At 37.2% G+C, this 25,119-nt stretch overlaps 1 protein-coding gene across 1 annotated transcript in view; it reads left to right on the top strand.

Moving 5' to 3' along the window:
* The window catches only part of STXBP6 (syntaxin binding protein 6), a 174,637-nt gene that overhangs the window by 27,658 nt on the left and 121,860 nt on the right, over positions 1-25,119 (top strand). The gene's annotated exons all lie outside the window — the stretch shown is intronic.

The raw sequence follows: 25,119 nt of genomic DNA, 5'->3' as shown, positions 1-25,119 counted from the left end.
ACCCTCTCTCTCAGTAGTATTTCAACACAGTCGATTCTACCTAAAAATTTTCTCTCGTGGCTTCAGGCATACCATATTCTCTCTTGGCTATTCCTTTTCATCCCTTGCTTTTGTTTTTATCTCCAGTGCAGATCTCCTGTATCCTAATTCTTAAATTTGGATATTCTTAGGACTCTATCCTTGGCCCTCTTCTTTCACGTTTTTCCTTTTTCTACATTCTTAGTGCTGTGATCAACAAGTGTTAGAGGCTGCTGTTTCTAGAACTATTATATTTATGTACTGTAAATATTGTAGGATAGTTATGATGGTAAAATAATTCACATAAACTGCTCAAAATATAGAAAATATCCCATAAATAGTGCTACTGTTATATATTTCTTTGTTTCTCTTTAGACATTTGTGTAACGGGTAGCCTCAAATATTTGTTGAAAGAAAGAATAGTTGAATTTATCTTTCTTTGATTTCAGGCACTCATCATCTTGGTTTTTTTATTAGATATTAATTGCTAAACACTCCCTCTAAGAAGGTAAATGTCTCAATCCATCAGATGTTGGGATAAACATTTTAAGATCTTTTTCTTTGACACATCTACATAATTATTTTACTCTCTAGATATCAACCATTTTATTATTCTTAAATCCAGTGTCTCTCTGAAAGTTACCTAGTTACTAATTCTCAGGAAAAATTATTAGATTATGTTTTTAATTAAGTTGTTTTATGAAGGATTCAATGAATTCGCATATGTTTTTAATATACACAAAAACCCTTAGCACATAGTCGATGTTTGGAAAATGTTAGCCACTATTGCTATGATTTTTTAAATTCTTACTATTTTGCAACATAGGAAACACCTCCAAGGAGGGATATCTGTTTATGGGCATATTGGCAGCAATAATCTGACTTGCCTTGTTTGTAGGGTAGTGTTTTTAAGGGTCATTCAAAGGCTGACCATTTCAGAACAAAGTGAGGTGCTCAGAAAAAAACATATTTCTGGGGTCCACTACAACAGACTTACTAAATCATGATCTGTGGGTGTTGGAGTCAGGAATCTCCTTTCTAAAACAAATTTTCCTTGTTGATTCTTATACTTACTAAAGTTTGAGGATGAATTTTATATTAATAAATTGTGAGCCCTTGGCACAGTACCTTTCAGGATATCAAGCATGGAGTAGTTACTTAATAGGTGATTTGTTGAATTATAGGCCTTCGTGAGCATTTGAGTTTATTGCCCTCCTTTGCCAATAGGAAATAGAAGCCTAGCAAGAAGAATCTCCAAGATCGTACTGTTTGCTAGTGGCAAAGCCAGGACAGAGATTCAGGACTCCCAACTTCCAGTTCTGTTTTCCTTCCCCTGTCCATATCATGAACCAGAAGGTCTTCCAGTATACCTTCCATAAAGCAGTGGAGGGGACTGTCCTAATGACAAACAGAGAGGACAGTGAAAGGAAGCAGAGTGATCTAGAGGGAGGTAGAAATATGCTTCCCCAAGGGGAAGATGGTAGAGATTTATTGGGAAGAGGAGCATAGGTTTTGATGATCGGAGGGTTTAGGGAAACAAGAAAAGAGATTATACATACAATAGAGAATAAAGCAAAGGTAGGAGAGGAATGCAGTAGGAGTTCGTGTTCAGCTTTCATGCTGAGTGTTCATAGTCCAATAAGAGCCTCGGATTGAAAACCTTGGTTTAAAATTATTTGACGACTTAGCTAGGCAAACCCAGAGTACTGGACATAAAGATCCCCAAATTCCTTCTAGTTCTAGCATCTCCAGCTTTGATCTGAACATGACAAAATGCCCAGTGCAGTGCGGCCTGTTCAAGGCACTCTCTAATTTCACAGGGAAAAACTTTGGGTTTCCAAGGAAACCCTATCCCATGTTCCCTGTGTGCTCCCAACAGAGTGCTGGCTGTACATGTGTGGCAGGGTGAGGGCTATGCCACCATGATGCATTTAAAAATTAGAACTTTTTTAGAACCTTTTTCCTTGGAGGTTTTATTTTTTATATATATTTTTATATTTTTTATTTTTTGAGTTGGAGTCACACTCTGTCGCCCAGACTGAAGTGCGGTGTCCACTCCCAGCCGCCGCTGCCTCGGCCTACTGGGCTCTGGCGATCCTTCCACCTCAGCCTTCCGAGTAGCTGGAACTACAGGTGCACACTACCAGGCCCAGCTAATTTTTTGATTTATTGTAGAAATGAGGTCTCGCCAAGTTGCCCAGGTGGGTCTCGAACCCGCAGGCTCAGGCAGTCAACTCACCTCAGCCTCCCAAAGGCGCAGGATTACAGGCTGAGCCACTGAGCCCAACTTTAAAGCAAGAAGAAAAACAGCTATTTATCCACCACTGCCTGAGATCAGAGCCTGCCCCGGCACAGCTGGAGAGAAGTTTACATTTTGTTGCCCTCCTTGGTGGTCAGCATGCCCCAAGCTTGAGGGCATGATGAGACCTTCTGCATGAGGGCAGAACTCAACAGGGTTCCTCCAGGTGTTACTTTTACTCATCTTTGAATATGAAGACATGAATTGTCAACTTGCTCTCATGCATTATTTCCTTGAATTGATAGTGTTTTGTTGCATATTCCAGACTCCTTCTTTTGGAGGAAGCTACATTTTGACTGGCTAAAGAAAAATGAAGAAAAGCAAGGGCAAAAACAAACAAATCAACCCTGATTTCTGTTTCAAATTTTTTTGGCTGAGAAAAAAAAGCGTTTAAAAAGTTCGTCATTTAATGCAAAAAAGCAACAGATGAATTTCAATAACTGTATAAATAACTGAGTATTTTGAATCACCAAATTGCTCCTTTTAAATAATAAAATATGCATTCATTCTAGTTCTTTGGTACTTCAGAGTCAAAGCTAGAACTCCTACTGTTCAAAAATTTTAGTGATTTATTAAAGGTCAAGATATAGACATTATTCTAACCAGTGAAACCAATTTTTATTTCTTTCTGAATCTAATTACATAGTAGTATATTTTATTAAATCTATTCAGTTCAGTACTGAGTAAAAACTGGGTTTTATTATCCATAGCAATTAAGTTTTCAAATGTCCTTCCTCAGAACTAAACCTGGCAGTTTTCATTGAGTTTACCTTTTTAATGAAGAATTCAGAATTTAATTACTAAATGTCATAAGGACTATAAAACTGAAAGATGTAAAAATGTAAGGTTTTAATTCTGATGGATCATTTAGAATGGATCATCAGTTGCGATTCTGTTCAGTTGTACCTAATGAAAATCCTGAATAAACAGTGACTTAAATAAACCAGAAATTAATTTTTTTTCCCAGGGTGTAGGTATCTTGGTTTCTCTGCCTTACTCGGCTCCTATTTCCTGAGGTTGACATGGGCCAACTGCAGGGTCACACCTGCCTTTTGGGAAGAAAGAGGGGAAGGGCAGAAGGCAAAAGGGGCAGACCAACTTTCAGTGAGTTCTGCCAGAAACCCGAGTGACTTTCAGGTGCATTTCATTGACCACCCTAGTTACAAGGAAGTTGAGGTTAGGGTGAAAAAGCATTGCCCAACCTCTGCTACCCCATCACCATCAAAATCAGGGTTCCGTTTAGAAGAGGAGAAAGGATATTGGCTAGGATGCTAACCCTGTCAGTCCCTGAAGAATGAGCATATACTTCTGAAAGGGATTTCATATTAACTGATTCTAATTAACTTAAGATTTTTCTGTGACCCCTCTTTCACATGTGTTCTTCTTGGGGCTGTAATGCTCTTCTCCTTTCTGGTAGGTGTACCCATCTTGATTTTTCTGCTGCATAGCTATCAGTTTGAAGACAATTGAATATGCGTTTCGATATTGGTCTGTGGAATTGGGAATAGGCCAAAAAGGCATGCATCACCCCTATTATCTTTTGGGAAGACACCTGCCATTTGTGAGTAATTGATTTACCCTTTCATGGCCTTCACAGTGCTACCTGCCCTCAGATCATAGGCAGTTGTGTTCATTAAGTGCTGAATAAAACATCACTGTCAATGGGCAAAGCATGGAGGCAAGATAACTGGTCATTTGAATCTGACTGTTTCATTATTCTTGGGAGCAGCCTGAGAGAATACCATCCATGCATTGTGATGACAGTTTTCTGAACAGCACACTTCCTCCCACTCAGTGTGACCCCTGAAGTTCCATAAGGTAGAGGGAACTGAATATGGTGACTGCTGCTGCCACCTCCTCCTTCTCACCTTCACCCACTGTGTGCGAACCCTCACAGGTTGTCTGCTGGACTCAGTGTTCTTCATCTCTGGATAGAGTTGCTGGCAATGTGCATTTTGTTTTTCATTCTACTTTCAAATATAGCTCTAATTTTCCCCGATAAAAATGAGGCTCAGATGATACCACTTGTGATCCCTTGCTCTTATTTTTGCTATTCATGTCAAGACACTAGTAGGGGGGGGGGTCAAAAATAGTGCAAGCCTTGTTAGAAAAGAGTTGATTTTTAAATTTTCTCTTGTGTACTCTCTTTCTGTTCATTTTCTTTTAGGAATTCTGTCAAATTCCATCCTGCAGTTTCATTGAATCATTGCTCTTTACAAGTTGACTGTGTCCCTAGCACCAGATCTTCATTCTCTTTTCTCAGCAGTTAATCTCTTTGCCATCTCAGGTCTTTCAAATACAGATTGAGTTGAAGTAAATACATCACCCAGACAGACTTGCCAAGGAAGAACTTTTGCAGATATACATGGTGGTAGCCTGTTGACATTCAGCCAGCAAACTCCTGTAGGAGGCGCTGTATCTGTTACTCACAGACTATCAGAAACTGAAGGAAGCATTCACTTGTATTAGTCTCTGGGATGCTGTCACACTGGTAGTCTCTGAGTTAAGTACTTATAATAGTACTTTCTCAACGAGAGGAAGGAGCCAAGGAAGAGAGAGGACTGAACTAGAAAAGAGTAGACACCTAAGAGTGGGTGTCGGGGGGCTACCTGGCCTGACCTTGAGAGGAAGACAGGACCTGAGTGAGACAGTTTGGGGCAGATATTCTTGGCCGTGAACCATGCAGCTACTGGGTACAGAGTCTGCTCCCCCCTCAGTTCCAGGACAGAAGTAAAAACTCTGGTTAGAATTCCATGCCCTTAATGGTATGGTTTCTGCTTCTTTGTTACTCAACTTACCTTTCTTTTCACCCCCTTCCTACATCTAGCCACTCTCTTCCCTACCTCCCATACAGCCTTCATGTCAGTGTCAGCCATAGTGATTAATCTGATGAACTTTCATATTCTTCCATCATCCTCTAACTGCATTTCCTATTTACTCACTCAGCCAAATGTAATGAGTCCTTCTAACCTCATCTCACATGTTGCCCCTCCCAGATACCTGCATGAGTTCAGTTGATACCCCCTCCTCTGTATTCGTGTTGTGTCCTTGTTCATCCTTATCACACTGTCCTGCAATTTATGTTTGTCTTCTCTTCTGCTAGATGCAAGACTTTGAGGTTAGTGACCATATGTTATTCAACCTTATAAACACAGTACCTAGCATGGTGTCTTGCACAGTGTAGTTGCCCTGTAGTAGTAGGTAGATTTGTGGATAAAAGCAAAATAAACTGGCTATGTTGTAAAGCTTCCATAACTGAATTTTCTGTCTCTGTGATTGACATAATATATTCTGCTTGCCAAACCCCTGTTTGGTTATTTGGTTTTATTATCTGTTTAGGGTTGAGGCAAGGTGGAGTGGAGTGGGGGAAGTTGCTGTGGAAAGAGGAAGAAAATTGATTTTTGGAAAGGTTTGCATCCAGGTCAACACATACCAATATAAAAATTGACCCACAGTTCTTGCCACTCTACAGTCAGCCTGTTTACTGAAAGGTCAAAAAAGAGGCTCCTAGCATCAAGTCGACTTAGCAATAATGAAAAGGTGCAGATGACAGATTGAACATAAAGAGAAGATGAACATCCTCCTAGCCTCATACCATGGATTTCTCACCCATGGAACCACCGTCTGGCAGAGTACCTTCAAAATGAATGCTGAGTTTGTATTGTCACAGTTTTTTTTTTATAGTCAATGTTTTTTATTATGATATTGTGGGGTACAGTTAAGGGTTAGGTATACAAATATGCTTCATTCAGGCACCCTTGTTGATAAGAGGTGTCTCCCCATCCCCAGACAGATATTTACTACCATTAATCCCATCTCCCTTCCCCTCCCCACCCCATAGTTTCCCACCACTGTCAGTCATTTTCTTATAGTATTATGTTGGATGTTCAAGGTCTGAGCTGCATTTTGTTTTACCCTGTCACTTTTAGCAGTCATACTTCCACTAAGGTTACCTATGCCCATAGAAGTGTAAGAGTTTTAGAACTGAAACCATCCTTCTTCATTCCTTCTGAACACCAGATCCTGTTGTTATATCACACGTTGGAAGCCATTCTAGTAAAAGTCACCCTTTTCACCTGAGCTGGGTGTTCTGCTGTAGGGACCAATTGGATGGACAGGCAGCTCCCTCTCCAAAGTTAATCTGTAGGGTTTACATCACTCTCTTAGATCTATAAAAACGTGACTATATCAGATTTCTCAAAAAGAGAATGACATTTGGAGGTTAGAAAGTGTGAGGGCAGTGATGACACAACTCTTCAAGATACTAGACAAACAGGCACCAGAACCCTTTTTTTTGTAGAATGTAGGCTGGGACTCAGTTTGTTTGCTATTTTCTACAAAAGTCTAGAACTGAGCTGTCGAATATAGCAGAGATGTGGCTATCAAGCACTTGTAATTAAAACTAATTTCAATTAAGTTGGGTTGTAAGTCTAGATATGCACCAGAGTTTGAAGACAGTATGAGGAATATTAAATAACTCAGTAACTTATTAATATTTATTACATATTAGGTTAAATAAAATATCTGATTAATGTTATCTGTTTCTTTTGTTTAAATGTAGCTGCTATTAGAAAATGAATGTTGTCCTAAATCTAATATGTAATTCTGAAATGGATCAGTTGGCCACAAATGGCATTCTTGGAACTCTTGATGAAACTTGAATGTGATCTGAGGATTAGGTGGAAGTAAGATGTCCTTATTAATTTCCCGCTTTTGATGGTTTTATTGTGATTATGTAGGAGAAGATTCTGAATTATAAAAAAGATACTACAAGCCGGGCTTGGTGACTCAGCCTATAATCCCACGCCTTGGGAAGCTGAGGTGAGTGGATTGCCTGAGCCCACGGGTTTGAGACCCACCTGGGCAACTTGGTGAGACCTCATCTCTACAATCAATCAAAAAATTAGCCGGACGTGGTAGCACGCGCCTGTAATTCCAGCTACTTGGAAGGCTGAGGTGGAAGGATCACCGGAGCCCCAGCAGGTCGAGGCTGCAGTGGCCAGGAGTGGCCACTGCACTCAAAGAACCTCAGTTTGGTAACTTACTTGCTCATGATTCAGAGCAAAAGCAACTCTTTGTACCCTACTTATAACTACATAATTTGTGTTTGTTTCAAAATTCCATAAAAAGGAATAGTAAGAAAAAACATAAATTTTTTAAAATGTAGTTATCAACTAGAAATTGACCTTCCATATGACCCAGCAATCCCCTACTAGAGTATACCTGGAAGAACTCGAATCATTCTACCAAAAAGATACCTGCATGTGCATGTTTATTGCAACACTATTCACAATAGCCAAAACATGGAACCAACTGTGCTGCCCATCAAAACTGGACTGGATTTTAAAAATGTGGTACATATACACAATGGAATATTACACAGCCATAAAGAAGGACAAACATGGGCTTTGCAGCATCTTGAATAGATTTAGAGTCTATCATATTCTGTGATCTATCACAGAAACAAAGAACTGAGTACCATATGTTCTCACTCATAAGCGGACGCTGAACATTTACCATAATACTATAAGAAAGAATTTGGCAGTAGCAGGATACTGCCTGGGTAGGGTGGGGGAGGGGGGCACATACCATCAAAAAGGACACCTGATCTCAAGCCAGGCAAAGTAGGGACCAAAGGGAGGCCCAAACTTTATACAATGTCCACTTATATACCTAATCCTGAATTGCACCCCATATCTTTAAAATAAAATATTTAAAAAAAAATAAAATGTAGGTCTCATTTCTTCAGATCCAGAATTAAATTGAATCTTAAACTCAAATAGAATGTACAGTTTCAGTGGCCTTTTTCCTTATTTGGAGGGTGTTGGGATCTTGATGGAAGAATGATCACTTCAGGGGTACCTGCTTGCCATCTTTCTGTTATTTTTTTACTTTATCTCTTAGGATGGAATTTGCTTTGCCTTCAAAAAAGAATTTGCTTTGCTTTAAAAAAGAATTCCATATGAAGTCTGGAAGAGGAATACATGCCATGGATAAAGGCCGAGAAACATATTATTAAGTCTTAATATTCAGACATTATCTCATGAAAACAAAAAAAAGATTTACAACTTTCTAAACCAATTTTAACTCACTCCATGAATGTGGACCGAAGCTCCAGAGAAAGAGATTCTGCTTGTGTAGACATGGAGAGGATTTCCTCTGTGAAGGAAAATAGTCAATTATTGTCTTGAAGCAACTATATGAAAATGAATTAGATTCTTAGATTCTCAATCTTGGATACTTGTGAATTCTAAAGAATTACAAAGAAACAATTTTTGATAATATTTATGAGTTGGTTACATCCAATTTAAAATGATAATAAGCACAATTAGCTACTTTTTTTTTTTTTTTTTTGAGTTGGAGTCTCACTCTGTTGCCCAGACTGGAGTGCAGTGGCTGCTCCCGGCCACCACAGCCTCGACCTGCTGGGCTCCGGCGATCCTTCTGCCTCAGCCTTCCAAGTAGCCGGAATTACAGGCACGCGCTACCACGCCCGGCTGATTTTTTGATTTATTGTAGAGATGAGGTCTTGCTGCCCAGGTGGGTCTCGAACCCGCAAGCTCAGGCAATCCACTCACCTCAGCCTCCCAAAGGCACAGAATTAGAGGCTGAGCCACCGAGCCCGGCTTTATAAATACTTTTAAAATTGAATTATTTACATTTGTTGAATGCATTTCCCTGTAAAATAGAAAACATTAAATGTATATATTTGGACCAATTAAGAGCATAAAACACAAATAAAATAAAAATTTTTCTCTGTATTTTTAGAATCTCACAATAAAGGATAGTCTTTTAAATAAAATTCATTTAACTTTATTCAAACTTTAAAAAAAAGAAAATGGATATTGTCCATACATTATTTCTATCGGACAGAAATGGTCTAGAATCTCTGAGAGTTGCAACATCATGATACAATATCATAGGAATTCTGTAAACATATTTTGATAATTTTGACATAGAGATAATGGCCAGCACCATTGGCAGAACAGCAGAAAATCCCATTTTCACCTCTCAGATTAGCCAAAGTTATAATTCTAAAGAAAAAGTAATGTAGATAAATACTTTTTAAAAAATGTCATATAAACCACATCTAATTAAACCTTTTGCTAAAGTCTTTCATTTATCTCTGTTGTTTCAGAGGAACCTATTGCCTTTCAGCTTGCCTAATGGAGAGTCTAGGGTTGGGATCAAGACTTCTCAAACCAGAAGTCAGGAAGACACTCAGACACCAAGATCTGCAGTTACTCCATATGTCCCATATGGTCTGTTGATACAGTTCCTTGGCCACCAGAGCAACATGAGAGGATGTAAATGTTATTTGCTGACTTGTAAATGGTATTTGGCCTGGTCCTAAACCAACTGTACCTCCTTAGATAAAAGGCAAATAAATGCAATATGATTAATTTCTTCTCATAAAACATTAAGATACAGTTAGAATTCATTGTCTGCTTTTCAGTCCCTTGTGCTTACATAATTTTTTCAGTTCTGGGTTTATGGTACCTGCTAGTTGCCTAGAGTTGGCCACTTAAGTACTGTTTTTCCCTCCTGGACACTAACACTTTGCCTTTGTTATTTCACCAACATGGCTTATTTGAGCATATTGAATATTTGCTAAGTGCCCTAAACTAGCAAATGAGTTTTCTGAAAGGAATGTCTCTAGCCAAGGGGATGGAACTTAGTGTTTAGGATCCTCTTGAAAGCTTATGGGAGTGAATCACCATGGATTCACTTTCTGCCCTACGTCCAGGAGGGCCAGCCCTGACTTGTCCCCAATGGGAGCACATTAACTATTTAAAAACTTGAACATCATTCTTTATGATGTAGTTCAATACTGGTTTAACAAACCAACTTTGTTTTGTGGGTTTTTTTGTTTGTTTGTTTTCCTTTTCTTATTAAATTTGAAAGAATGGCTTCTTCTGGGCCTTAGAATCTGGAAAGGGATCTGGTATAGATGTTGATTTTATAAACCTTAGAAATGATTGGAGAAGCAGTATTTACCATACAACAAATAGTGGTTTTGAAGTGAGGTATTATTATTATTATTATTATCATTATTTGAGCAGGAATAAAGTAGGAAGCCTGGTTAAGTATTATAATCATAAAATTATCAAAGAAGGGAAAATATAATTTCATAAAAAACTAAATCTTTGCATGACTGAGCTAGCTATTATGGTGATATTAGGAGGTAAGCAATCCTAAGCTTAGGTGGGCAGTGTATAGCATCTGATGAAATAACTTTCTTGGAGTTTATGCTCACACATTTTGGTTAATACTGTTCTTGCACTAAGGAAAAAAAATGGTGGACTTGCCGTGGCTCCAACATATTCTGTGTTTTCAGTTCAAACAGCCAAATACTAGGATCTGATTTTCCCCATCTAAGGTTTTATGTGATTTCTTTTGTCTTGTACAATGTGTACATCATAGATAAACAAGATGAATTGTTGTCTTCTTCACATAAAGCCAGGCAGATTTTTTTGTGTATAATCTTGAACCTAATTAACATGTTGCTGCATATGCAAAGTGGTAGAAGTAGTAAGTGATTTTTGACTGGCAGCTCTAAAATGCAGTTCTAAAATGCCTTTCATCCTTAAAGGCTAGAATACTGAGAGCAAGATGGTTTCCAAAATTTCCATTAACCTGAATGTGCACAGGTAATTTTCTTTTATCTCAGCCAAGTGACTGCACCTATGCATATACATGGACAATAAAGCTTAATGTCAAAACAGTAATATTTAAAGATAACATAGCCAAGAAAATATTTGTTTGAGGTTCTTTATTCATGTTGCTATGTGTGCACATGTTTAAGACATATCAGCTAGGATCAAAAATGATTATGTAAATTACTATATTATGCATATTTCTAAGATGTGTTTCTTTTTCTTTTCTTTTTTCTTCTTTCCTTTTTTTTTAGATTTTACTGTCTCTGAATTGGGATGCATCTTAGAATCTGTGACATCGTTAAATGCTTATCAGCCAGGTGGCAATCACAACATAATTGTGATTGCCTGTACAGATTGGGCATAACTGCTCATTTTGTCTTCACTTCAATTAAGATAGGTTGAGTATAATGGCCTTGTAAACTGCCTTTAAAAGGATGATGCTGTTCAGTATATATAAGAAGGCATAAGAACAGAGCAATGTGATATATAATAAGTCTAAATCTAAAAGAGCCTTTTAGTAAGTATAAAATAGAAGTATATGTTAAAATAGTGTGTCATGATTTAATTGACAGTCTCTTATTTAGTATTACATAAATAATAGCACATCTTAACAATCAGTGGTGACTTGGATATGATGAAATCTAATCTGTAGGCCAGATTTAGTGGCTTAGTCTATAATCCCAGTGCTTTGGGAGGCCAGGTGAGTGGATTGTCAGAGCCCTAGGGTTCAAGACCAACCCGAGCAACATGGCGAGACCTCGTCTCTACAATAAAATAAAAAATTAGTCCGGTGCGGTAGTGCGTGCCTGTAGTTCTGGCTACTTGGAAGGCTGAGGCAGAAGGATCGCTGGAGCTCAGCAGGGAGATGCTGGGCTGGCCGTGAGCGTGCCATTGCACGCCAGCCTGGGCAACGGAGTGAGACTCTAACTAAAAAAAGAAAAGAAAAGAAATCTAATCTATAAGATCAGAACGTTTGCAAAGTGAATGAATTTTTTTCCTTCACATTCTTCCTATGGTTATATTTTTCTTTTCTCCATCTTACTTTAAGCTAGTAATCTTTCCCATTTGAAGGTGGCATTACTAAATGAGCAGCCAAAGAGTGTGCTACTCTGGTTTTGTTGCTTCCAGTGCATCCCCTTACTGTGTAAATAACAGTTCATCCATGTTTTGTTTTGTTTTTTGTTTTTTCTGTGAGCCATTTGTTGAGGGGTGAGGGAGAGAGGGAGACAGGAAACAAAAGTGTTGAAACAAAATAGCCAGTATTCAAGTAAAGTCTGAAACTGGTGAAACAGAGTAAGCCACTAGACTCTCAAATTGCTTTAAGTTTTAGCTCCAACCTAACACAAGGCTCTAGCCAGTGGAGCCAAAAAGTCAGCTAAGTTCAAAGACATCTTGTCCTAGCCAACCTAAAGTTATACTTTTAAACCAAAGGAAGAGTCATGGGTTCTTTGTGATTCTACACACATTCTCATATTTCTCTCATTTGTTTTGAACTCTTGGGCTAGATCTCTCCTGTGAAAGTAGATATGAAAGAGAGATGCCAAATTATTTCTGTCTGGTCTGTGCACGGAAGCTAAGTTGTTTTGTGGTGTGTGTTCATCAGGAAGAGGCTTATTATTTCCAAGAGCAATACTATATCTGAGAAAAAAGGCTTTCTAGGTGGGGACATGTTGGCTAATCTTAGGTTTCAAGAGTAGACAGCAAACAGCAATATAGTATAATTCCATTTTAGTTTATTATGATTCTGTAATTCCAAGTTACTTTGTGGGCATATTTTCTCTTATCACACTTTTCTAAAAACAAAAACAAAAAAACTTACTTTGTATGCAAAGCTCACCCAACTCCTTCATATTAATTTTATTTCCTCTCAAAATTTCTTCATCACTCACATCTCCACAACTTATTTTTCCTGTTGAAATTCAGATTATTCTTACTTGTTTTGCCTTGGTTAGGCTCATAATTTCTGCTAGCTTTCTCACATGGATTATATATATGAATTTTTTTTCTAGATGTTGCTTTTTATCTCTGTTATTTTTGTTTTTTAACTTCTCAGCTCACAACTTTATTTTCTACATCTTCTACCTTTTCCTCCATTGCCTCAGATTTGTAACTTGGAAATTCTTATATTATAAACATGGTCTAATAAAACCTAGTTCCACTTAAGAAGCTCTGTTTTTTTAAAGTACAGCTCTAGACGGTACAAATTTCTCTGGGGATATTGGTCTCCTAGAGAGGTTTCTTCTACCTTTCATTTGTGTTTCCTTCTTTCACCCATCTCATTGCCCCAGGAGACCTAAAGAAGTCTGTGAAATTTATTAATTTTATAAATTTTTAAAAATCAAGGACTTTTTGACACTTTCAAATAGAGTATCTCAGTATTGCTTAAGATTCTTAAGAACCTTGGTGTTTTTATCGGAATTCAGTATGCCTGCCTTAGGAATTTTGTTTTAGAGAATGACTTTATTGATTTTATAAACAAATAATTATATTTCCTTCCACTTTTCCTCCTTATGTCTCTTGGTTTTTATTAGTTGTATTATTTTTACTTTGTCAGGGACTCTAATATTTACATTCTGTTCTGCAAACATGCTTCCTTCCTACAGTTGTTTAGTCTCAGTTCTTATGTTAATGGTTTAATGCTTATCCCAGATCCTTTAACCATGGCCTGTTCATTTTATAGTCCTTTAAAAAATTTTATCTTTTGATAGGATAGATTTCATCATGGAATATCCAGTATCCTTTTCGAGAAGTGATGAATGTGCTACATATAGTTTCTGTGTTCTTTCATGTTTGAGAATATCTGTCTGTTTTGTTTATATTTGAACAATAAGAATGCTGTGTACAATATTCTTGGATCATATACTTTCTTTCTCTCATAACTTTCTAGTTGTTTTATTGGCTTCTGACACTGAATGTTGCCAGGGAGAAGCTTGAAGCCAGCCTGATTTGTGTTTTCTTTTTGTAAATGACTCATTTTTATTTCATCGTAATGACAGAAAATTATTTCTTTGCATTGTAGGTTCAACAACTACATGTCTTTATATTAACCCATATGCTGTGTAAAATCTACAAATTCAATTTTTTGTTTTTTTAGTTTCAGGAAAGTTTTCTTCTATTATATATCTTAACATATTTTATGCTTCAGTCATTGGATTCTTTTCTTTGGACAATGCTTCTGTTTTTTGAAATCATCTTGGTACTCCATTGCTATTTTCTCTGTCATTACTTCAATTTTGATTTTTTTTCCCCTGTATTTACTATTATCTTAGTCTTTTTTCTTTACTTTGTCTGAGAGTTCAATAGTTATTAATTCTCTAGTCCCTAAATTGTTCTGTAACCTTGGGAACATCACTTAATTTCCCCCAAGAATTTAAGATTTTTGACATGGAAGTAAGGTTTTTTTCTCTTTTAGCTGTATACATTTTAAAAATTACATCAAAAGAGCATGAACAATTTTGATAAAATATAGGGTCCAACTGCAAATTGCTAAATGTATCTTTAATATATATATGCATTTTTTTAAATTTTAAAGATGTGGGGTATAAGTCAGGATTAAGTACATAAGTGGTCTACGTGCAAAATATTTTTATAACGCATATATTTTGTACTATTCAATGAAATTTGGTATTTGAGTAGAGATAACACAATGTGATGAAGCTTGATGATCTTTGTTCTTAGAGTCACAAAGTAATCCCAGTTCTCAAGAGTGAAGGTGTACAGGTTGAAAAATAAATAAATGAAAAATTTTAAAATTACAATAACAGCAATAATAGTAATAAAAATGCTAAAACTTTTTGTTGTGGGATTAGCCCACATGCAGAAGCTATATAGTTTCTGTACTGACCATTCCTTCAGTCTTCTTTGCTGTCTTACTCCTTCCTCTTGACCTCTGAATAGTATGTTTCACATCCTACATTTTCCATGCCTCTCTATCTATACATGCTCCTTAGGAAGTTTCCAGTTATGTGACTTTAAATATCATCTATATGTCTAAAATTTCAAAGTTGAAATCTTCAGCCTTGATCCCTTTCTACTGCTTTAAATCTTTACATCCAGCTGCCCAGTTACTATTTCCATTCATATGTCTCCTAGGCTTCCCAAACTTAACATATTTCCTCTTTGTTGGCCAAATCCTTTCTCCTTCTGGTTCTTTTACCTCAAATGGCAATTGTTGACCCATGTAGCTGCTCAAACCAAAAATCATGGAGTCATTTTTGATTCTTCCATTTCTTTTATCCTCCCACATCTAGTTAATCAGCAAGAGCTGTTGGTTCTACCTTCAGAATCCATCCGTGACTCAATAGTTTCTGTTCATTTAACTGCTACCCACCTATTCCAAGCCATCATCTTCTCCCTCCTGAACCCCCTGGAGTAACTACCTAGCTGATTTTCCTGTTTTCATCTCCCACTCACTATAATCCATTTTATAGACAGCTGGCCAAAGAATCTTTAAGGACAAAATCAATTAGATCTTGCTTTCCCATTTATAACTCTCCAATGGCTTCATTAATAATCCAAATCTTATTTTGGAGGGGTCGGGAATCTCACTCTGTCTCCTAGGCTGGAGTACAGTGGCATGATCACAGTTCACCACAACCTTGGCCTTCTGAACTCAAGGGAACTTTCTGCCTCAACCACCTGAGTCACTGGAACTATAGGTACATGCCACCATGCCCAGAAAATTTTTTGATAGTTTGTAGAGATGAAGTCTTGCTATGTAGCCTAGACTGGTCTTGAACTCAAGTGATCCTCCCATCTTGGACTCCCCAAGTGCTGGGATTACAGGTGTGAGCCACCATACCCAGCCCCCAAAATCTTACACTTAGAATAAATTCAGATGTGTGCTGTGGCTTACAAGACCCTAAACCATCTAGTGCCTCTCTTTGTGAAGTCCTAGTCTTCCTTTTCTCTTATCTCTCAGCTCCTTACTGGTGGCTCCATCCACATTGGACCTCTGCATCTTCCTTAGAGATATTCCTTTGTATTTGCTTTTCCCTATTCCTATTTCTCTTGGCCTCCATGCTGTCCTGATTCTTTGTGTAGCTGACCACTAACTGGCAGACCTCCAGCCAGTGCCATCTCCTTGATTGGACCTGCCTTGACCACCCAGTCTAAGTCTAAGTTCCACCCTCTTCCTCAGCCCCCAGTCAATATTATCCAGCCTTGGGTAATTTGTGTTGGATCTTGAGTCTCACTGCACTTATCACTGTTTGAAATTATCTTGATTATTTTCCCTCCTCTCTTTGCTATAATTTAAGCTCTAGAAGAGCATGCACTTCATTTTTTCCTACTCAACACTGTTCCAGTACCTGAAACATATGCTCGATAAATATGAATGAATGAATCTTTAAAATGTGTTTTTGCTTTCCAAAAAAGAAAAAAAAAGCTGAATATTTCATTGTGTATATGTCCACAGTGGACTTCTCAGCAAATTGGATGGAGTTGGAGACAATCATTCATAGTGATCTATCACAGAAACAAAGTACCAAATAACATACATTCTCCCTCGTAAGTGGGACCTGAACATTAATCACCATAGCACAAGGGAGGGATCGGCGATCGGGGGACACTGCCAGGAAAGGGAGGAAGAGAGGGGGCATGTAACAACACAAGGCTGCCTGATCCTAAACCTGGGGAATTGAGGACCAGTTGGAGGCCCAAACTTCAAGGAAAGTGTTGTGGAATCTCAGAGAAATGAGGAAGAAAATGGGTGATAACTCTTAAAATTTAACTTTTTCGTTTTGGGAGGGATAAACCATAGCTTGCTGAGGATGCAAAGAGGCTTAAATAAGAAAGTACGTATTTTTACATATCCAGATAATTCCTCTTACTTTTATTAAAATGGCAGTGTAAAAGTGTGCTACCCAGACACACACTTTTCAGCCCTTGTCCATGTTCTTTGATATAGCTATAATTTTAGTAAGCCTACCACCTTTATATTTCAGTAGAACATTTCCAGAGGCTTTCACTTTAGTGTTATTCATTCAATGGCAGTGACCCTGGGTGTGACCACCAGAATAATGAAGTGATTTTTTTAGTTCACAGAGAATAAGATACAAAGCATTTCTACCCCTAACAGGTCACCATGAAAGAATTTCTTTTCAAGAATATTATGTGCAGGTAAAAGTTTTGTTCATAAAGTCTGTGTTATAACTAGCCCAATGCCACAGTCACAAAAATGTGTTGTGAACGCTTTATCATAAAAGATATGATTTATTTTTCTAAGGAAACGAGACGAGGTCTTCTTATGTTGCCTTTTGGTTCAAAACCCAAAAGTTCAGTGGTCAAATTAAAATATATTAAAATTCTTTCCCCAATTTTAGGGGAGTGCATATACAGGGAGATCTATTGATTGCAGACTGTTGTTATCTCCAGGTGATTTGTCATGGGTCCATTCTACAGAATGGTGTGATTAGCAATCTGAACAATGTGTCATAGCTTACAGTGGATTTCACTTCCAAAAGTGGATTTGTTCTGAGCTAGCAGAAGCATAGCAAGTCTTGAAGAAATCTAATGAAATAAAACATTTCTGTACTTATGGCCTGGGGAATATTTGTCAGTTAAAGTGCTTGTAAAAGTTTCAGCCTTTGCATCCACAAGACACAGCCATATTCTTTGTATATGACAAAATGCTGCTTTGTGGTTAGGAGACTACATATTTTCTAGATTCTCTAGAAGCCAGTTTGGTATGGCACTGCTACCCCTTCTGCCAGACTATAATTTTCAAAGGGCTGGAATCAGAGGAGAAGAAAGAAAAAGAAGTTAAATGGAATATGCTTTCCTGACAGTAGTCATTCCAGTTCATTAAACAATGCCCAGGGTGAAGTTGGGGTCACTTGCCCATCCTTTGCAGAGCATTATTTCTCCAGTTAGCCCTTTTAAAACTGGTACAGCCTATAAAATTTTGTTGCTGATATAAAAATATCCAATTTGAAGAAATTCCGCTTGTGCTGTATATTCTTTTAGTACTGAAAATCTAAATGGGAAACCAGACGAATGTTTATTAGCTTCCTTAGAAGTTCAACAATAAAACTTCCTGAAACTGCCGACGTGGGCACGAATGCTTTTTAGAACTGCAAACTACTACTTTAAATCTCTGCAGTCTCCAGTAAAAGACTAAATAATTTGCTGTATCAGAAAGAGAATGATTTGGGCTGTATGTTTTCATCAGCACATGGAGATATTCAGAAATCCTTCTCCTTGGGTGTTTTGTACCTTAAAGCAATTTAGGGGGAAAACGGCAGTTCTGTAGGCATGTGGAAAATGTAATGGTAAGTGGTTGGGGAACTGTTAGATTGAAAGACTTCTGAGGCTTCCTTGATTTTAGAACAACTTTTATCTGAATAGCCTATGGCTTTCCAAAGAGAATAATTTTTCACAAAGTTACAGATTTTATTCTGATATTCAGTCTGTACCTGGGATTGATTGAAGAACAAATTTTTGATGAGTAGATTTTTTTCTTTTAGAGACCTTTTTTCACTTTCTATCTCTGAACATACTATTCTTTTCTATTTGGTTTAGCTACAAGGTTTGAACGCCTAAGGTATGTTTCCCTTAGTTGTTCTACTGAACTTTTACATTATATCTTCTGTCATCTGTTGGTCTTGTGGAATGTCACACTATTTTTTTTTTAATCTAGTGCCTGTGTTGGATTTAATGGAAATTTCCAACCCAAGGTAATTACTTGGATTGATTATTCAGAGTGTTTTAAGTTTTGGTAAAGTTAAAGAATTTTAAAAACTGTTTATTCTTAATACTCATGCAACAGAGCACTAGAAATATTTGTATTCTGAGGGTGCGTGGTCTCAAGTACCTTTGGAATGAATAAATCAAAATAAACAATGTTCAGATAGGACAGCTGCAAGGCTGACTTGGAGGCTTTGAGCTGGTGATTGCATGTTTCTGCTTTAATCACTATGATACTAAATTATTTCAGCTATGTATTTCTTGCTTCTATATTTAGGTTTATCAGTATCTGAAGCGGTTGCTAAAGAGCTGGAAAGTGGTGTCAAAAGCTGAGTGGGTTACCCAATTCTAATTTGTTTTCACAGTATGAGGTTGTTAATAGACTAATAAACTAGTAGGAGAAGAAATAATGGATTTATGAACTAGAGAAACTATTAAAATTGTAAATTAAGAACTTATCATATGGCTGTGATCAGAATAAAAACAAAACTTGAAAAACAAAAAACAAATCCTAAGGATGCCTGGTTTGTTTAGAAACATTGACAAAGAGTAAAGTTAATAAGGGGCAAATTGGAATTTATATATATTTTCCCCATTTTTCAATTTTTTCCATGGTAGTATTGTGGGCTGAACTCTCTGGTTCCCTTGAATAATTGTTTACAGATTTGAATTTTTTCAGTTGTTAATGATGTACATTTGTATAGATTAGGCCTGGTTTCCTAAGAAAAGTGAGAAGAGAGTCTGTACCATGCTGACAGATCAATCCAGTTACGAATTTATTGTTCTAAATACTGGAGGACTGTTTTGCAGTAGGTAGGACATCTCTCTCTGTGTTTTAATTTTCTACCATCTCCTCACTCTTCTGTCCACTCATTTGTCTCTGTGTGCAGAAGTATAACAACATTGGGTAGTAATTTAGAGACAGTCTGTGCAGTAAACTAAGATTAATGAGAATTAAATCATTGCCTGATTACATGCTTTCAAGAACTGAGAAAAAGATATTTTTATTGAAGTTACAAATATAAAGGCTTAGGAATAGTTCACTTGAAAGGTTAACATAAGCCACTGAAGGGAAGGGAAAACTATACCAAAGAAAAATAAGCCCCAAACATGTCTGGTTGACATTTCTGTTAATGTCACCCAAAGGAAGCCTACTGTAATCCGTCCCTTGGACAAAGAACGTAAAGAGACTATGTGTTTGTTGTAGCACAAAAGTAGGGAAAAGAATGATGTCAGAAGTGATTTAGTAAATAAATATTCTTTGAAGATGTCTCTAGAGATAAGGTTATTGTGAAGTATGACAGTTACAAACACTTTCTCAGCAAATCAAGATTCGAGAGCTATCACCCCCTATGGTTTTTTTTGTTTTTTTTTTGGGGGGGGGGGTTGGTGTTTTGTTTTTTGTGAGTTTTTTTATTTTTTAGCTTTTTTGAGTTTGTTTGTTTATTTGTTTGTTTGTTTTGAGTCTCACTCTGTTGCCCAGGCTGGAGTGCAATGGCACGCTCACGGCCACTGTAGCCTTGACCTGCTAGGCTCAGCTAATCCTTCCGCCTCAGCCTTCCAAGTAGCTGAAACTACAGGCATGAGACACCATGCCTGTCTAATTTTTTGATTTATTGTAGAAATGAGGTTTTGCCAAGTTACCCAGGCTGGTCTCGAACCTGTGGGCTCAGGCAATCCTCTTACCTCAGCCTCCCAAAGTGTTGGGATTATAGGTGTGAACCACCACACCCAGCCCATCCCTATGGTTTTTAAAGGACTTTAGGCATAATTATGTTCTGCCTTTGGCAATTATAGATAATATGAAAAAATATTGTTGCTTGTTCCATTTGACTCTATCTTTAAAAGAGGTCAACACAGCTCAGAGGCCAAGGAGGAAACAGCCTCAGTCACTGAGAACCAAAGATTAACCTCTGAGGGAAGGTGGATTGTTCAGCCAGGAGGGTAGATGCGGAAGGACCCACTACATGGTAGGCCGGGGAATGAGACCAGTGTGGAAGTGTGGAAGCCAGTTGAGAAGCTTTCATGACTCACAACACATCAGTCCTGCATTCATAAACAATATTTTTAATTGATGAGTCACAAATGCCTAATTCTGCATATAATGGCTGAATATCGTACACACAGCATAAGAATACTAGAAATGCATCCATTATGGTTTCTTTAAACCTCCGGTTCTCAGCAGAAGTATTCTACATACAAGGTATTACTTGTTTTTGTCCACTAAAATATTTGAATCTTACCCCATTATTTTAAAAGTAGGGAGCCACACTTTACTAGTAGAAATTAGAAACTTTATTTTTATTTTTAAATAGCAGCAGGAGCCAACACTTACACAGCACTCACTATTCTTCAGATATTATTCTAAGTGCTGCATGTATAGTAACTCATTTGATCGTCACAACACCCCCATGTCACAGTTAGTATTATTACCTTCCTTTCACAGATGAGCAGCAGGCCTAGTAAGGTTAGGTAATATGCCCATGTTCACACAAGTAGTAGTTAGCTACAGAGCTGGGCTATGAGGTGAGCAGCCTGCTTTCTCTAAAGGCTGTTCTTAACCATTATGCTATATTCTCCTAATCAACAAATGACTAACCTCAACATTGGAAATATTTTTTAAAGTCTTAATTTGTTTATTAATAAACTTACTCTCCAGCTATAGCTACAAATCTTAGCAAGCACAAAACACTGATAGCAAGTGTTCTAATGGATTTCCTCAGCCTATACGGTTTTCTCAGTAATCACAGAGAGTAAAATATATGAAATTTTAGCTTTTTTTTTTTTTTTTTTCAGTTGTGGTCTCACTGTTACCCAGGCTGGACTGCAGTGGCATGATCATGACTTAGTCTCAACCTCCTGGGCTCAGGCAGTCCTTCCACCTCAGCCTCCCAAGTAGCTAGGACTACAGACATGTGCCAAGATGCCCAGCTAGTGGGGTTTTTTGTTTGCTTGTTTGTTTTTTGTAGAGATAAGGTCTCACTATGTTGCCTAGACTGGTCTCAAACTCCTGGGCTCAAGCAGTCCTCCCTCCTCAGCCTCCCAAAGTGCTGGGATTTCAACCACCACACCTAGCTGAAATCTTGACTCTTTAACTTACTTTGCATTGCCTAAAATAATGGGCTCTGAAATAGACTAATCCCATGCCATTCCTCCATGGTAGAAAGAAATCCATATGACAGAACAATGTTGCAAACCCAAAGACATTTCAAGAAGTAGTTTTAGAAAGTGTGTTTGATCTCCCCTATAAGTACCACACTTCTTGTCCCAATTTTTACCTCCTACTCATGATTCCTCCGGTGATCTGCTCCCATTAGTAAGATTTTTTTCCCCTTTTTGGCACTAGGACTTTGCTAAACTGGTTGGAAATCAAATAAATGTTTATTTGCTTATACAAAGAAGAAAAATGGTAAGAAAGAAACAAGCATAAGAGCTCCTTGCCAAAAAATAAAATAAAATTAGGCAGCGAGCAGAGCAGAGATATTTGGGAACATGTGAGAATACTTGTTGCATAAATATTTCCATGTTAACAGTACTGTCCTGTTTTTGTTTTATATTGAAACCACTCAGAAACACTTTCCAGTTTTCTAGGTATTATAATACATTCCAGGGACTTCTGGCAGGAGCAAGGCAAAATGCTTCTTTGTGTTATGAGGTAACTTCCAAGCAAATCAGAAAGTGGGTTTTCAGTTAAATTCTTCTCCCTTTCTCATTTTAATGTAGGAAAAAGATGGAAATTATAATATATTTCTGGGGGATATTTGCAGATGGGAAAATATTTTTAAAATCTATTATGTAAGCTTATTCAGTATTTTCCAAAGTCAGTTTGTTAAACAATTACTGTTTTGATTGATCCATATATATGGTCTTGTTAATCTTTAAAAGCAGAATCTCTGGTTTCAAAAATCCTATGGAGTTGAGAAGTTTCTCACTGGAGAAATGCCGAGGCCACTGTTTTTGGTGCCTCCTTGAAGTTAGGGCAGCTGCTGAACTGAACAAGACAGAAGCTTCCCTCCTCCCACTGCGACTGTAGTTCCACATTTGTGGAAAACATGGGTATTTGTGACATTATCTCACAGGGTGTTTTCTAGAGTCATTGTTACTTTAATTGTTTTGTCTCTGTAATTGCTTGTGCCTTAAATGGAATATCTTATTTAATTTTACTGGTAATGGTAGGAAATGTCCTGATCTTCAGTACCTAGAATGTTTGTGTTCAGCTATTTGCAATATGATCCATGTGAAGCTGAAACCTAGGCAACGGCTATCCTCATTTAGGTGCATCTTGTAGTGAGCAATAGAAAGACTCTTAAGAGATTGCTATCTAAACCACATTTTGTAAGTAAATGAAAAATGCAGTTCACCAATTAATGAAACTCAATTGTAAATTCACCTGTAACATGAAGTCCCACCCTGTGTAATTCTATGTCTTTACATGTTTTAAAGGTAGGGTGTGTTTGTGACTGTAAGTAGTTCGCCAAATTGAGTGAGATACCTTGAATGTGAAACCAAGCTAAAACTTGTCAATCATATGGACAGAAGAGTATCTTGGTACAAAAGTATTTTAATCTCTTTTTATGGTTGCTGGGTTTTAGCTATGACTTTCTAGAGAAAGTTCCAGAAGATAAAGTAGTTTAGCAAGTATTGCTTCCTTGTGATAATTACCTGAACCTCCCACTTCCCTCTGCATAATAGTTTTTCTCTCCTGTCTGCATGTACCTCTAGCTAGTCACTTGATGTAATCTGACATCTTAAACTCAACCATGACCCTGTGTTTGTCTACCACAGATTGTGTGTTCCCTAGCACCAGGACATGTGGCTCAGTCATCTGGGTATCCCATACCTCCAGCACAATTGCAAATATAACAGGAGGCAAATACATGCTTGCCTTATTGAATTATTTGAAGACTTAGGTAAAGAAATGGCTAGTGAGAGTGTAGAAACACCCAACAGGCACCAAACAATTCTTATTCTTAGTAAAACTAAAAGTGGATCATGACCATTACCACCTTTATTTTTTTTCTTATGACTCCCTTGGCATTTGAGATTGTATCTATTTCTAAGTGAACTTAAAGGTCTGTTTAGTGATTTATAAGTTTTTTTGTGAGGAATAATTACCTTTCTGGGTTAGAAGTGAGTTTCTGGGTGAGTGTGTCTGTCAACCACTCAGCATCTTCACCTTCAGTTCGGTTTTGGTCTCTGTTTATCCTAGAGTAAAAAGAACTTTTCTAGGCCTTTTCACAAATATACAAACTGCTATTGCAGCAAGTGAAGAGGCAAAATAAGTTGGTAGTTTATGGATATATGGGAGCTTAATATTTGACAGGCAGCATTACAACTTTGTGTAACTGACAAAGGAATAGAATTAAGAATTACTACAGAACAATAAGAACAACCCAGTAGAAAAAGTTAGGAGTAGGTAGCTCAAAGAAGAGATGCAAATGGCTGATAAACATGAGGGATTTAGCCTCATTAGTTATCAGGGAAATGTAAGTTAAAATGAAATGCCATTCCACTCTCACCAGATTGGGAAAAGTTTTTGAAGTTTGGTAGTACAAGCATTGGCGAAGATGTAGAGCAGTGGGAGCTCTCATATATTATGAACAGGAATATAAAGTGCTATAACCACAGTGGAGAACAAGTGTAAGATGTGCTTACGGGGCTTGGCTCCTACTTACTACCTAGAGAAACAGACATGTTCATAAGAAAACATGAAAAAGATTGTTCAGGACAGCGTTGTTTGTAATACTGAAAACTAGAATGTAACAATAAATAGGAAAAAATGAAAAAATTGTGATTTTTTAATAGAATGGGATACTATACAGCAATAAAAATAACTGTGCTGCCACTTACATGAAGTTTAAAAGCATGAAAAGCATTATATGTTGTGTAGCATTAGTAATATCCATAAGAATAATGGTATGTATGGGCATTATTAACCCTTTGCACTCAAAAAGACATCTTGCAGATCATCTACCAGCAACTCAAACGCACTGTTTTACAAAATAGTGAAAAATCAAACCACTTCATTTTACATAGTGTAGTGTTGGAACCAATTATTTTATTATAATTGTATTTGATTTTTAATGGAATTTTGGACATTGAGAAACTTGTTTATGACAAAATATCAACAAAATTTTATATCTTATGTTTTTCTAACGTGGTAACGTGAAACAGTCACGGACATACATTGCAGGTTCATTGATACGTGTTATACGATAGTAATTTGATATCTTCAATCTGTTGTCTATTCAAGCAGACAGTGCAGTCTTGTTTTCTTCCACCCAGATTACAATAAATAATATGTAATTTATTTTTTAGTAAATGCACTACTGTGAAAGCACTTCACATGTTCTTTTTCTACGTAACGCCAGCTATTTTTTTTTTTTTAGGTTTTTCAGTTAAAATATATTTATACCTTAAAGCTCATTTAGAAATAACCTACACATCTAGATTCTA

This window comes from Carlito syrichta, unplaced genomic scaffold (assembly GCF_000164805.1).
Source record: "Carlito syrichta isolate Samal-C Ts95f unplaced genomic scaffold, Tarsius_syrichta-2.0.1 Scaffold297942, whole genome shotgun sequence".
In the NCBI taxonomy this organism is placed as follows: domain Eukaryota; kingdom Metazoa; phylum Chordata; class Mammalia; order Primates; family Tarsiidae; genus Carlito; species Carlito syrichta.
Note: the sequence above shows the minus strand (reverse complement) of the source record. Positions and strands in the feature narration are given on the sequence as shown.